This window comes from Suncus etruscus, chromosome 1 (assembly GCF_024139225.1).
Source record: "Suncus etruscus isolate mSunEtr1 chromosome 1, mSunEtr1.pri.cur, whole genome shotgun sequence".
Lineage (NCBI taxonomy): Eukaryota > Metazoa > Chordata > Mammalia > Eulipotyphla > Soricidae > Suncus > Suncus etruscus.
The window spans coordinates 119003282-119019534 of NC_064848.1; the positions used below are offsets into that span (position 1 = coordinate 119003282).

The window sequence follows — 16253 nt, forward strand, 5'->3', positions numbered from 1 at the left end:
GCATCAGTTGAATGACATTTGTTTCAGAATGTAGGAGTCAATAGTGCTTTCCATTATTCTTTGTCATCACATGGGATCTTGATCACATGCATTGTGGTTACACTCATTCAAATAGTTTTGGCCCCGTATCAGAAAAGGACTTCAAACTTGCCTCTTCATTGAATTTCCTGACTTCATGTTTTTTTGGTGTAGGGGCGTCAAATGGAGATACTGATGTTCTACTCTAGGCTCGATGTTTGGGTGTTAGGGTCACTTTTTTTTTTTAACTTCTATTTAAACATCATTTGGAGGAGTTGGGTCACACCCAGCAGTGCTCAGGGGCTACTCCTGACTCTTCACTCAGAAATCGCTCCCAGCAGGCTCAGGGGACCATATGGGATGCAGGGATTCGAACCATCGTCCTTCTGCATGCAAGGCGACCACCCTACCGCTGTGCTATCTCTCCGGCCCCTTATTTAAACATCATGAGTACAAAATTGTTTATGATTAGATTTCAGTCTTCAATATATGCCACACTTCATCCACAATGTCTCAAGTTTTCTTTATCCTCTTTCCCCTCATAGACAGGCATTTAATTCCCCCCCCCCCCTCTCTTTCTCTCTCTCTTCATTCTTCTTTTCCTTTAGACACCGTGACTTGTACTATTTAATGAAGGGGTACCATGCATATCACTTTATCCCCATTCAATACCCAATTATTGTCCAGAATAATCAGCTCCAAATATTATTCTCATAGTGTTTTTTCTCTAACCTAACTTCACTGCTCAGGTATTTGTGGTAAAGTTCCTACTACCTACTAATTCTTTTGACCCTTATCTCTATTATCTCTGTATATTATTACCTTATAATTGAAGATACTTCTTGAAGTGTCTCAGGGGACCAAGGTGTTGGGGATTGAATAAGAGTATGTGTTAAGATTATTGTTATATCTCACTTTCTTAATTTCATCAAATTAAAAAATTAAACTTCTGTGCTCGCTTTGACAGCACATATACTAAAATTGGAACAATACAGAGAAGATTAGCATGGCCCCTGTGCAAGGATGACAAGCAAATTTGTGAAGTGTTCCATATTAAAAATAATTAAACTGCTTGTATTTCCATTAGAATATACCCCTAGTAAATTCCTAGTGATTTTTGGATATGTGGCTCCCTTAAATTACATACACCAATATTCCAGGAGTCAAAGCATTTTAAGACTCAAAAAGATCCTTAAAAGATTTGTTTTGAGGAGTTAGAGAGATAGTGTAGTAGTTAAGGCACTTTTCCATAAATGTGATATAAGCACTAAGCACTGTCAGGTGTGACCACCATCATCCCTTGAAAAAAGAAGAGCCATAAAGATTATTAGGCAAATCTCCAATTGATTTTATTCCTCAGCTTAGGTTCAACAGCTTATTGTCTCAAATAACTTGCATAAGAGCTTCACAGGTATCAATAGAGCTAATTCCACAATAAAAGCTTTCTAATTCCAATTTCAAAACCTTCATTTTCAAAGCAATGTACATAAAAATAAATAATATGATAAAATAAATTTAGTTTAGCTAATGCTCACTGCTCCTTTAACTCTTTCTTCTTCCAATTATTTCTCTCTCTTTTGGTCTCTCACTTTGCTTCATTTTCCTATTCCTTGTATTTGCATTCTTGAAATCACTCAGTATTTTATTGTATTAATTTTCTTTAAAATATATTTTCTATTTCACCTATTAAATCTCTTGTAATTTATGAAACAATAGTTGTTTTTACTTTTGTGACATTTTGCTCTTAAAAAGTAAGGGTCTTGAGTGAGAACAAAGTTACCACATCAATTCATCATGTATTATAGAGCTTTTTAGCCCTGGTGGTTTTTAGTAAATCAGAGTTCAACTAAATACACTTCCACCAATCATAGAATAGGTCTAGATAAAAAATAAATTGGGTATTACTCAACATTTAATCTATATTATTTTTCATAGTTTAAGAATGTTTGGATTGAGTATATTATTTTTGTTATTTACAGAACAACAATATTAAACTACAGCAAATAGAAATTGAATTTTTTACTTGTATCCAGTTTAATCAGCTTATAAAGCATGCATTCTCAAAATTTATTTTCTTATTATATAACACCTGTAACAAATTTACATTCGTAAAAGACTTTGTATAAATGCCTATGCCAATACTAGTGCTAAAGCTTGGTAGAAGGTATTTGGGAAAACTTTGGGTTCAAAAGTATCAGAATGACAGCATGAATCCTAAAATTATGGATTAACATATATATTTGTTTTTTACTTTGACTGGCAGAGAAGAAAATTTAATAAATCCCAATTTAGTGACTTCCATAAAATTGTCTTACTATTTTATGGATACTTGAGTTACACTAAAACTGATTGCAGTTTTTGAATATATGCAACAAAGATTAGTGTTTAGTTGTGTTTTAATTATTTACTAATTTACAACAGCCTACCTTTAAATTTAGTTTTTTGTTACCATCTTTGATATTTATTTATCTTATGAAATAACAAATTTTAAAACTTGCATTTGACTAATGTTGTTTCCTGTGAAAGTAATGCAAGTATTTTTCTTCCAGCACAGTAAATTTATTTAAAACATTGAACAACTCTGGGCTGGTGAGGTGGCGCTAGAGGTAAAGTGTCTGCTTTGCAAGCCTAGCCAAGGAAGACCATGGTTCGATCCCCCTGCATCCCATATGGTCCCCCCAAGCCAGAGGCAATTTCTGAGCGCTTAGCCAGGAATAACCCCTGAGCATCAAATGGGTGTGGCCCAAACAAAACAAAAACATTGAACAACTGAAATACATCCATTCTTAACATTCTGGTACAATCAACCTTTTAGATGAATTTCTGGGTTTAACAGAACTCAGCAGCTTTTTCAGCACATATAATAACCAATTTCTCACTCATCAATATCAAAGATGCAACATCTCAACTAAGTATGAATAATACTTAAAATTTATATAAGCCACATGAACAAAAACACTATTAAATAGTCAGTGCCAGATTATCTGGGGAAAATATCTAATTTGTATTCTGTCATCACTATCATACATGTCAGATAATTACCAAAAAGCAAAAAATATCCAAGCTGTATTTTTAACACCTGTTGTTGTTGGAATATTAATTAACAAAGAAATGTATTTCAGTGTCTTCCTGCTACTCAGTAATGTCTCAACCCTATTCCTGCATATGCCTATAGATTCAGTAGTTTTGATAATTGTCTACTCACTTTGTCTAAGTTCATACAAAGCAAAATTAGATAGTTGTCATTTGGAATCGAATGACTTCATTAGTACTCATTATAGTAAGCAGAATTGAAATAACATATTTTGAGACATATTAGCCACTTATTTCCATGAAATAGCAAAAGAAACAGATTGCATCAGTATATGGCTAGTATTAAAAACTTAATAATTTATTTATCCATTCTATTCTAAGTTTAAAAACATTTGATTTGGTGCTCACTGGATATCTCATTTGATACCTCTTTTTAAACTGTTGTGGTGTTTCACCTTCTTTTTTTCCCCTTCGTCTCTCAAACTAAGGAGAGCCTCTAGAATGACTCTGCCCATAGTCGGTGTAGTTGATTTTTACCCCATTTTATTACTTTTCTCTTCCTCAAACAAAACCACGTAACTTGAACTATCTAGTCCTGCCTCCCAATTAGAGGGGGCAGAAATGGAGATACCAAGACCAAACAGTTATAAGACCACTAAGTAATAACTAGACACAGAGGGGACCACGCATTCTAGCAGTCTCCGAGGGGAGAGTGGAGGTTATGGGAGGCAGGATGGGAGCAGATGTGGGAGGAGGACAATTCGCTGGTGGGAATTCCCCTGATTCAATGTAAATATGTACCTGGAATATTACTGTGAACGATATGTAAGCCACTATGTTTAAAATAAAAATTATATTACTAAAAATATTTGATTTGTTCAACAATTCATTTAAATTATTATACATTACTATGTTACAAATTATTTTGAGATATATGTATATACATATATAAAGGGCAACATTAAATAAAATGTATTTAGATATTGCAGAAAAATTAATACCTTTTTATAGGAAGTATAGTTATTTTAAAAATTCATTTAAATCTTACTAATAACAAATAATTCAACAATGAGTATCATATTTATAAATTCATGAATCATTCATATATAAAATGAGTTATAAAGTGCAAACTCAATATTACATGGTCCATAAAATTTGTTAATTTTATATTCATAGTATATATACTATTTTTCTTCAAATGTCATTTTTACCATCCTACCACTTCTCACACACACAACTGTAAGACAAGTAATTCCACCAGTAGATGAATTTTAGTAATCCAAGGTTTTAAAGAGGTGAAATGATAATTCAACCTAATATCTTTACTTGAGTCTTAATTATAGACAATAATACCTGCATCCAAAGAGATTGTGGAAATGCAAGGATGAATTTGATGTCTAGAATAACTCTATGAATTGCTTAGTGAATAAAGCTATAATAATTTGCAGCAATATTGTTATTATCTATTGCCATGAGATTGTTAACTTGTGTTTATATAATGTCTTTCTTAGATTAATTGGAAATGCTCCATTTAAAATGGATCAGTCTCTAGAGAATGTTGCTAAAATGTTTTATCCATTAAAAATAATTCAAAGCCAGTTAACTGACCAATGAAAAAATTTAATGCTCTAGGAAGTCTCTTCTAAACACTTATTCTGGGCCACCATGCATATCTGTATATGGCTTTTTGAATGGAAAGTCCAAGAAGCATGTCCATGTTAGGTGAAACCAGCAGAAATTAATATACTCTATATGATGCAATCCAAAGGAATGTTCCAATGCTTGAAGTGTTCCTTCAGTTATTTTCTGTGTGTAGTATAGAAACTAGCAAGCAACTTCCTTGAAATTGATCTCAAAAGGAAATAGTACTCTATATTTTATTTATAAGTTTATGACTTTTTAATGATTATTAAATGATGTGCTTGTAATCCCTTGGGTTTCACAGAAAAACTCTAAATCCTCAGTTCTAAAATTAATAATTATCACTATCAGTATTACTAAATAACTGTTTACTGAGTAACTTCAAGGCATAGATTAGCATACAACAGCTCCACTTTTTAAACTCTTAATAACTGCATTGCATACTGCTGTGTACCAACAAATACTTCTTTCAGGAACAAAGCAGTCATTAGCCATCTGTCTTGAGGGCTTCCTTTTAAGATACTTCTTAGGAATGTTCTTTAACCAAAAACAAACAAACAAACAAAAAACCTCTTGACACAAAATTGCATATGATTTTATCAGTGAAGCTACCACTCAATGACTTGTTAATAAAAATCACAGAGTGGGGCCTGAGTGGTGGCTCTAGCAGCTAGAGGTACAGCGTCTGCCTTGCAAGCCCTAACCTAGGATGTACTGTGGTTCAATCCCCTGGTGTCCCATATGGTACCCCCAAGCCAGGTGCAATTTCTGAGCACATAGCCAAGAGTAACCCCCGAGCATCAATGGGTGTGGCCCCAAAATAAAACAAAAACAAAGTCACAGAGTTATGATGGCTGGAGCTGTATCACAGCAGTAGGGCATTTGCCTTGCACACGGATCACCTAGGAGAGACCTCGCCTTGTCCCCCTATTACCGCACTACAATTGATCCCCCAGTGTCCTATATGGTCCCCCAAGGCAGGAGTGATTTCTGAGTGTATAGCCAGGTGTATCCCTGAGAGTAATCCCTGAGAGTTCCCAGGTGTGGCCCAAAAAACAAACAAACAAAAGAACAGTCACAGAGTCATGATTAATCTACCTTACCTTAGGACATTTAAATTGAGGGACATTCTAGAACCTCTGTGGAACTGGCCAACTTCCTTATGAAACTGTATGGATCTACTAATTCAATCACCTGGTAACTCAGAATATTTCTTTCAACTCAATAAATTTCATCACTATGTCTATTTACTACTCTACCTTAATGGAACATGAATCTCAATAATATGGGGAAGCAAAGAGTAGCATAATGAATAAAAAAATAAATAGGTTTATCTTCAAACTTATAGCCTTTCATAGCTCAATGTGGTCTTGCTAAAAAGCAGCATATACAGCTTAAACAATTCTATTTTTATGAAGGATTGTTTTAACTATGAAAGTAGGCAGACTTATGCCTACATCTGATGAAATAATTCTTTAATAGGTAAAAATAAAAGGTTATTTAAAAATACTATCCTAACCTTTTAAAAGTGATGATTTACTGTTCTCAGTTTTTATGAATGCAACCATTTTTAATTAATTTATATGCTATTCTATTAATTTTAAATATATAGAGATTTACAAAAGTGTAAAGAGTAAGAAATCAGTGAAGATTTTCATAGTTTTAGAATATTAAAGAAAAATTAATTCTATAAAAGAGTAAATTCTATTTCAAAGATCTACTTCTATTTATCAAATTATTAGCCTTTTGGTGTTAAATACAAATGGCTAATTTTGGCTAATAAATTTTCAATTTGCTTCTGTCTTCATGCTATATTTAGAATAAAGAAAGCATTTGCCATTCTGTGTATGTATTGTTAGTAAAGTGACTTTAAAATAAATTTTTTATAATGTTTGTTTTTAAAAGTCAAGAAACTAATATCCACCTGTTGACCCTTTTTACACATAAAGGCCTTGACTTTGGTCTGGGCATAACACTACCTTAAAAGCCAGAGTCTGATGAGGCTGCAAGTTAGATCCAGACATTACCTCACAAATTACCTCACAATTACAATCCCAGGGACTCTGTTTCTGAATGTCTGGTGCCATAACAAGTTGTACTGTCTCTAGAACAGTACAACCTACTGTGTGTGTGCACCCTAATTGAATGCTTAACTCCTAATTATCATAAAAACAAGAACAAAGGGAAGAAAAAGTAAAAAAAATTTTCCTTGTCTTAAGTTGTGCTGAAATTTATATAAATTCCTGAAATATGTAGGGTTCTTGTAGTTGAAAAGTTTGATCCTTGGTACCCCAGATGGTCCCTGAGCATGACTGGGTGTGGCCCAAAACACATATATATCTTATATGTGCAACATACATTTAACATATGTATATAATATAATGCAATGATATATTATGACTAATGGATTCTCTAAAAACTTTCTAGAGTAGAGGTATTTCAGATAAATCAATATTTACATATTGACACACCTAATAAATCTAGAGAGATTCCCCTATATTTTCAAAGATAATTATTCATTATTCTTTTTTGTTTGTTTTTGGTGGGTTTTGGGGTGATTTTGTTTTGTTTGTTTGTTACACCTGGCACAGGGATCATATAGAAAGTCAGAGATCGAACCCAGGTCCATCCTGGGTTTTTCTGCACGCAAGGCAAACTACTCTACAACTGCTCTATCGCTCCAGCTCTCATTGATTATTTTCTTTTCAAAAATGTCTCAAAAGTCTCAAAGAGATAGTATAGCAGGTAAGGTACTTGCCATGTAAGTGGCCTACCTAGGTTTGATATCATTTTCCAAATAGTTTCCCAAACCCACCAGAAGTGATCTCTGGGCACAGAGACAGAAGCTTATCCTGAGCACCACCTGGTGTAGCTCCAAAACAAAACAACGATAAAACATCATTATAGACTAGGTAATGTATTTATAATGGTGTTGACCTTTACCTTATTTTTGATCTTTGCCTCACAACCATCAAAGTGCCAAAGATTCCTTCCTAATCCATTCAGCTGTTTCATCTCTTGCCCTTTACTTCATCTCTAATCTGATAGTCTTTATTTGTTCTACAGTACCCAGACTTTGTGAATAATATTGATTGATAACAATTTCAAAATTGAATTATTGTATATTTTCACAAAATGCTTCAGACATTAGACTCATGTCTATTTAGAAGTGAAAATTAGGAAAAAATAAACAGCAATATAGCTAAAGTGTTTGACTTATTATTTCCTATGATTTGTGATTTTTGGCCAAAAATACAATATTGTGATATACAGCAGAAAACAAATTGATATTAGACAATATAAGGTCAAATGCACAATAAATTTAAAAAAAAATAGCCTCGCTTCCCAACGCCAGCGCCTCCGCTTGCCCTCAGTGCTCCAGCCTGAGGAGAAGGAGGGTAAGGTCTCTCTGCCATGGCTCCTACAAAGCAGACTGCCCGGTGATAAAGCACCGAGGAATCAGCTGGCTACAAAATCCGCTGGCAAGAGTGCGCCCTCTACCGAAGGCGGTGAAGAAGCCTCATCGTTACAGGCCTGGTACTATGGCATTGCATGAAATCGGCGTTATCAGAAGTCCATTGAACTGATTCGCAAACTTCCCTTCCAGCATCTGGTGCAAGAAATTGCTCAGGACTATTGCGCTTCCAGAGCACAGCTATTGGTGCTTTGCAGGAGACAAATATGGCCTATCTGGTTGGCCTTTTTGATGTGTAACAATTATGCCAAAAGTCTTCCAGCAATTTATTATGCCACATACATGGAGAACATGCATAAGCATCCACTATGATGGGAAACATTTCATTCTTCAAAAAAAAAATGTCCCTCTTCCTATTATTGGTAGTTCTGAACCTTAGATTTCCCCCCCATGGGGTCAAAATATATACCTAAATATATGATTACAAAGGAAAAAAATAGGGGACAGAAATCAGGTATTGACGGTTTTTCCATTTTCATTTGTATCTGAGTTTTTTTTTGTTTGTTTGTTTGTTTGTTTGTTTTTTTGGCTTTTGGCTTTTGGCCACACCCGGCAGAGCTCAGAGGTTACTCCTGGCTGTACGCTCAGAAATCGCTCCTGGCAGGCTCAGGGGACGATAGAGGATGCCAGGATTCGAACCACCGCCCTTCTGCATGCAAGGCAAATGCTTTACCTCCATGCTATCTCTCCGGCCCCGTGTCTGAATTTTTAATATAAATGCGGGGGCATAAAGCTCTAATGGGAAGGCAAAATGTTCCAGTGAACAAATTTTAGTAGTTCAATTTTATAACAATTATAAATAAACCTGTTAAATTTTTTTGGACAATGCCAGCATTTGGATTTTTTTTTAAAACAGTAAATTTCTTATTGATGGCAAAAAATAAATAACTTGAACATTGTACTTTGCAAAACCATCTATACACTTACTAGTCTCTTCCACATGGAAAAAATAAGGTACTAAATAAGTACAAAATCAGTTAGGTTGTCATTTCAACCCAGTTACAGCCCAAACCAATTACCATAACACAAGTCAAAAACTATGTTGATAATGCAAGAGTAGTGCATTAGCTCTATGAACATGAGTTATTTATTCTTTGGATCTGGGCTAATGAGATACTAGATGTTTTTTTTTTCCTACTAGTACATAAGAAGTGTTAAAAATATGCTCATTTCTACTTCCTGAGACATGTGCCTGAGATATATTCAAAGAGATATAAATGACTCTAGCTGATGAATATAGCTGCAAATGAGTAGTCTTTAGACGTGATAAGTCATGTTTTGAGGAAGTCTGTGTTTTCCATATCATAACCTTCACAGGAAACTTAACTGAAAAGGTCTCAAAGAAGCTTGATCAATATAAGAATAATAGCAGAGCTTATAATGGATATAGATGTAAATCCCATGCAGCAACAATGATTAGCTGCTTGTCCCTTTTACAGAATCATTAAAAACACCACACTCTTAACAGCCACAGAATAAACTTAGCATTCTGTGCTCAGAAGTAATATCTAGTTATATGAAAATAACAAGCTTAGTGATTTAAACAAGAAAAGAGCGTTTATTGCAGCACATTAAAACACTGCTATCTTTGGGTTCCTATTAGCACGCCAAAAAGACAAATTTTCTAATTAGGGTTTGGACTCTAAAACTGCTACTTGTAGGAGGTAACTCACAAGTTGCATAAATGGAAGACAAATTTCAAAAATATCTGAATTTTAATAAGCAAAATTAAATAATTCACTGAGAGCAAGGAGACAATAAATGTCGCCACCTTTCCAGAGACTGAAGATCAATATGAAGTTGGGTGCATAGAACTGGCCATTATAAGAAGACGCTAGTGCAGCAATGGGACTGCTTATAAATGTGAGTTGGGTAAGGAGGTGGAGAGGGTGGATATCAGCTTCACTCAACAAAAATGAACAAGGTGACTCTACAACTGTTTTGTGAGCTTTGAATCTTTGATATTTTTACTATCAACAGTTTTTAATAATACATATATTTTGAATACAAATTACAAATAAGTTGTAAAGAGAGTGCAGAGTTGTTCTCTTATGTTCTTCATGAATTTTATCTAATTTAAATATATTTTGTAACTATTTATTTATCAAATTGATTAATAGTACAGTTAAAATGATTTACTTGCAGTCCATTTTGGAGTTATTTCTGTGGATCACATTTTAATATTCCTTGATCTGGGACAAGTTCTATGTATTTCTTTTTCTTTATAAAATCTTTACTTAAGCATCATGATTACAAGCATGTTTCAATCATAAACAGAACAGCTCCCTTCACCAGTGCAATATTCCCACCACCAATGTCCCCCCTCCTTTCCTATCCCTCCCTGTATTCAAGACAGGTATTCTACTTCTCTCATTCATTAAGATTGTCATGATAGTTTTTAATGTAGTTATTTTCCTAATTGAACTCACCACTCTTTGTGGTGAACTTCATATTGTGAGTTGGTCCCTCTAGCCTTCATCTCTATTGTCTCTGGGCATTATTACAATAATGTCCTTAATTTTTTCTTAAAATCCATATATGAGTGAGACTAGTCTGTGTCTCTCCCTCTGACTTATTTCAATCAGCATAATAGATTCCATGTACTGCCATGTATAGGAAAATTTTATGACTTCATCTCTCCTGATGGCTGCATAATATTCCAATGTGTATGTTGTTTCCATAGTGTTAAAAAAATGATCAAAGAGTCAAAGCTCACAAAATACTTGTAGAGGCACCTTGTTCGTATGGAGATTCCTCAGAAAACTGGAAATTGAGCTCCCATAGGATCCAACTATACCACTCCTAGGGATATACCTAGGAACACAAAAATCCAATTTAAAATCCCTTCCTCACACCTATATTCATTGCAGCGCTATTTGAATCTTTGATTTATATATATATATATATATATATATATATATATATATATATATACATATATATATGTTTAAAAGATCACAGAGAAATAAACAGTACTAGAACTTTCCTGCATGAAACATATTTCCTGCACTTGATATCACTCTCAGCACCTGGGATCTTTGAGTCCTTTATTGTGTTGCAATGATATCTAGAGAATGAGGGCAGAGATAACAATGCACTGTGGTTTCTGCTTGTTTTTATCAGGATGCTTAAGGAAATGGTTTTCCCATGGGCATATTTTCTCTGCAAGAAAATTACCAAAATTCATTTCAGAAAGAACAAAAAGGAAAAGGAAACAGAATTACAGAGCCAGGTATACATTTTTCTGAGAGAATTGTTGCTTGTCACCCTTCAAGTTATTAATCCATACAGGCAAAAATGAAGATGTTTCTCTGCTTTCAATTGTGGTAAAAGCTTATCTTTGGCATCTTATAAACAATCAATGCTCTATAAATAATTGAGATCATTTATTGAACTTGCCTTCAAAAATCTATCAATTCAGTCATGGTTGATGGCCATAAATTTAAATTGAAGGTGGTAGGAATAGAGAGGAATAAAAGGCTAATAGACCTGCAGGGACTTTATAGTATATTCTCTTCTTCAATTCCCCTGCTGCAAGGCATGGCAAGTCATGGAGGACCTATGTCATAATAGCTACAAAAAATCAATAATATCTAGTTATACCTCTATGCAGGAAGCTTAGATATTGTAGAGACTGTTGTCCTAAAAGTGTTTATTAATAAGAAGTGACTAAAGCAATCATGATGTTGGAAAACTACTTACTTTAAATATGTAGTTAATATGTACTTACATATTAAGTAATTTTATTATATAAGTGTTTATATTATATTATGTTTATATTATATGATTATATGCTTATTATATATGTACATATTATAATTATATGAAATATATTTATGATTATATAGTGCTACTGATACAAAAATATAATTATAGTCATGCTATACATAATAAGCTTATATTGACATTATACCTAAATATAAAATATATTAAAATTATATGCTACATATTTATTACCATATGATCAGTTAAACATAGTACTAAAGAATTCAGAAAGTTTGGGAAGGTCAATTTTAACAGAAGTTGAGTTACACAAAGTCAGTAAAAGGCTTTTATAAAGGCTGAAGTTATAAAGTAGAGAAGTTAAAAATTTGGGCTCAATAGACATTGTGAATAAATAACTTGAAACAAAATGCAGAAATATTTGGAGAAAATGGTCATTGAATAAAAGCCATTTGATAAATATATACAGTAAAATTTTATGATAATAAAGGAGATTTTAGCCAAGTTCTTTATAATAAAGAAACTATATAATATGCTAATAAAATATTGAAAGATACTTTTATCAGAGAACCCAAACTATTGAAACACTAACTTAAGGCATGAATTAATCACATTTTAAAGTGTTGATTTTAAAGCAAAGAGGAGAAAATAAAAGCCAGTGGTGTCAAGAGAGATCAACCAGGATTCTGATGTAATGTAAAATGAAATAAAAGCTGAAAAGGCAAAATGTTTATGACTTTGGACTGGCATAAATGTAGAGATAAATGATATCTAAGTTTTAAATCTGACTTGCTCAAAGGATGTTAGTGGTAAAAAGAAGATGGATCTTGTGAAATTAAGACAACTTGGTTTTGGAATGTTTATTTTAAAGATCTTTCAAAACAAATATTGTAAAGCTCATACATACAGATCTGAAACTTACAGGTGAGGACTGGTAAAATCCTATAACTTCACGGATTATATATGTAGAAGCAATGGATAGAAGATACAGAAATGCATAAAAGTCCCATGAGACATAGAACATAGAGCCATGTACTGAAACTTTTGTCAGAGATAATGAAGACCTCTTAAATACTGAGAAAACTGGATAGCTTCATTCAAGGGAAGGAAAGGGAGATTGTGCTGAAACTTATACCACATACAAATTAATTCAGAATGCATTAAAAAAACTTAATGTTTGAAGTAAATCCATAAATTACATTGAGAAACTTTTAGAACTCTTTGTGATGTTAAAATCAGGGGCATTTCTAAGGGCTAGATTACATTGGTAAAGCAAACAAAAGTAAAATTTAACAAACTTGGCCACATCAAACTAAACATTTTCTTTATTGCCAAAGAAATGATGCTTAAAATTAAGAAAAATAAAATCTCAGTGGAAAGGAGAAAAAAAAAATCCAAATACCATGCCTTTGTCAAAGACTAATTCCACAGCAATATGTAAAGTACTCACAAATGAAACAATTAAAAAAAAGCAAACCCATTTAAAAAATGAAGAGAGAAGCTAAATAATCACATATACAAAGAAGGTATATAGATGACAACAAGCATTAAAAATTATTATAATCACTGATTCTGAGGAAAATTCAAATCAAAATGACAATAATATGCCACCTTACATCAGTTCAAATAGCCTACCATAAGCCTGAAAAGGAATCTCAGTCACTATTCCTGAATGCAAATTATGTACACCACTATAAAAATAAACAAATGGAGACCTCGAAAACAAAATGCTGAATCCTCATATGACCCAGAAATTCCTTTCCTAGGAATATATCTGAAGTACAAAAGGAATTTATTTGAAGCAGTAGATGCACACTGACTCTCCTGCAGCACTCTTTATGATAGCCACAATCTGAAAAAAAAAAAAGTGTCCTATGACAAGTAGATAAAGAGATTGTGGCATATATACATAAACTATTATTGCTAAACTACAAGAATAATAAAACTTGTATTTTGCTACAATTTGGATGCAACTTGACGCTGTCATGCTAAATAAAAAGTCAGAGAGGGGAAGAAAAATGCCAGGAGGTCTCACTTACATGGTAAAATACAGAAAAGCAATAAATAGACAATGGTGAAAGGAAACAAATTCTTGGACTCTCAGAAGTTTATGGTGAGTTGAAGGGACAATATGGATTAGATGAGAAAGAATAGAGAGCATTAGCACAAATAAAAATCAAAACAAGATGAACAAAGGAACTATAAAACTACAAAGCTCTTTCTCTGGATAGGTGTACAGGGAGATTATTTTTTTCATATCTGTCCTTCTCTACAATCTCAGAGGTGTTGTAGGAGCTCTCCAGTATTCAGTGAAATGTATGATGTTCATGAAGTATGATGTTCACCAGAGACTCATATTCATATGTACAAAACCCCCAAAACTTTTCCATTACTTAAACTTATTTTTTAGTCTCTGGCTTAAGCCACGTACCTGCATACAGCAAGATCCAACTATTGATAAATGGCTTTGAACAAAATTGTAAATAGCAATCTTTTGACTTTGATAAAGGAAAAGACTTACAAACATTTTTTAAAATATTTTGCTGATATTTTACCTCACCCTGGAGGACACCATTATTGCAACATTGTCCCCAAAGTAGTATATCAGTCCACCAAAGATTTACATAGAATTAAAATAACTAATTATACATAAATTGCAAAAAAGTATGTGCAGCTACCTTTGTAAATGATATTAAAATGAAATTCCACCTGAATAGTCAAAAAATGTATAGCCTGTTTAGAAAAGGAAAGAGATGTTTATGAAAGTACATAGTTATTCAAGATAATTTTATACACAAGAAGCCAGCAGGTTTGTAAACTTAAATGATAAATATTAATAACTAATAACATCCAATCTCTACCAGAAATGAAATATGAGCCACGTATTTAGGATGTTACTAGCCAACATTAGTTAGGTAATTCACCTGATAGACTTTTGCCATGCCCTAAAAGAAAGTAACTTTTCAAATCTAACAGGCTTTCTTGCCTAGAATGTTATTTTATTTTATTTATTAATATTTTTATTTATTGTTTTTTGGGACACAGCTGGTGACTCTCAGGGTTACTCTTAGTTATGTGCTCAGAAATCACTCTTGGTTTGGGGACCATATGGGATGCAGGGGGATCAAATCGTGGTTCCTCCTGTCAGCCACTTGCAAGGCAAACTCCTTACTGCTGCACCATCACTCTGGCCATTATTTTATTTTATTATTTTTATTAAATCACCTAGATAGAGGTAAAAATTTGTAGATAGTTGAGTTTTTGATCATACAATGTTCCAACAACCATCCCCAGTTACCTTCTTATAGTCCCAACTCAGACCTACCACTAGCCTACCCCTATGGCTTTCTCTCTATTTCTTTATCTCTTTCTTTTTGTTTCACCTTCCTCTTTTTCTCTGTTCTCTCTCTATATCCTTTGTTCTCTCTTCTCTTCTCTTCTCTCCTCTCCTCTCCTCTCCTCTCCTCTCCTCTCCTCTCCTCTCCTCTCCTCTCCTCTCCTCTCCTCTCCTCTCCTCTACCTCTCTTCTCTTCTTTCTCTTCTCTTCTCTTTTATCTTCTTTGTCTTTCCTCCTCTCAATTCCTCCCTTATTTCCTTAGGCACTATGGTTTGCAACACTGTTCCTGAAGAAATATCATGAATATCACTTTACTTCCTTTCAAGTTCCAAGTTTTGTTCAGGGGCCAAGTGAATCTTCTCTGTATCATGCCAATTTCAGTATATCTGCTGCCAAAGCTAGCACTCAATTCCCAATTCTTATAGAACTTTTTGTTCATGCTCTTTTCTGACTATATAAAGCAACTGTTTTTATATAGTTCTTCAAAGACCCTTTCTATCTGCAACATTAGATGCTGCTTATTCTAAGTGGTTTTACACAAATTCTTAAGTAGCCTGTTTAGAAAAGGACATAAGGAGGTTGTTTATTTATGTGTATAAACCATACTCAACTGTGTTCAGGGATTATTACCTTGGCTTTGTACTCAGGGATCACTTCTGAGAGGTCATCTGTGTGCAAGGCCAGTGCCCTCTTCCCTATACTATCTCTTTATCCATATGTGTTAAATAAATTATGATTAATAAACAAAATAGCTTAAGTAAAGACACATACAAGCTAAAATTCATAAACTATTAGAAAGTATGTTACTCATCAAGAAGAAAATACATTTAACTTTAAAATATGTGTATTATTCTAGAGTATGCTAGCTATGTAGTTTAAGTTGTTAATAGTTTAAGACAGCAAAAAGTCTTCGCTTAATTAAAGCTATAAAATATCAACTGATTACTTCAACAATTGGCAAATGGGAACAATTTTTCCAAAAAATGGAGTAACGGGGCCAGTGCCATAGCGCAGAAGTAGGGCATT

General features: G+C 33.5%; 1 non-coding gene and 1 pseudogene across 1 annotated transcript; both read left to right on the plus strand.

Annotated features, from left to right (window-relative positions):
* The first annotated feature begins 969 nt into the window (after positions 1-969).
* LOC126025814 (U6 spliceosomal RNA) lies at positions 970-1076 on the plus strand. The gene has a single exon (XR_007501527.1). It is a non-coding gene; the product is annotated as a U6 spliceosomal RNA (small nuclear RNA).
* Positions 1077-8106: 7030 nt separating this feature from the next.
* Positions 8107-8406, plus strand: LOC126015405 (histone H3.3A-like; annotated as a pseudogene).
* Positions 8407-16253: the final 7847 nt, after the last annotated feature.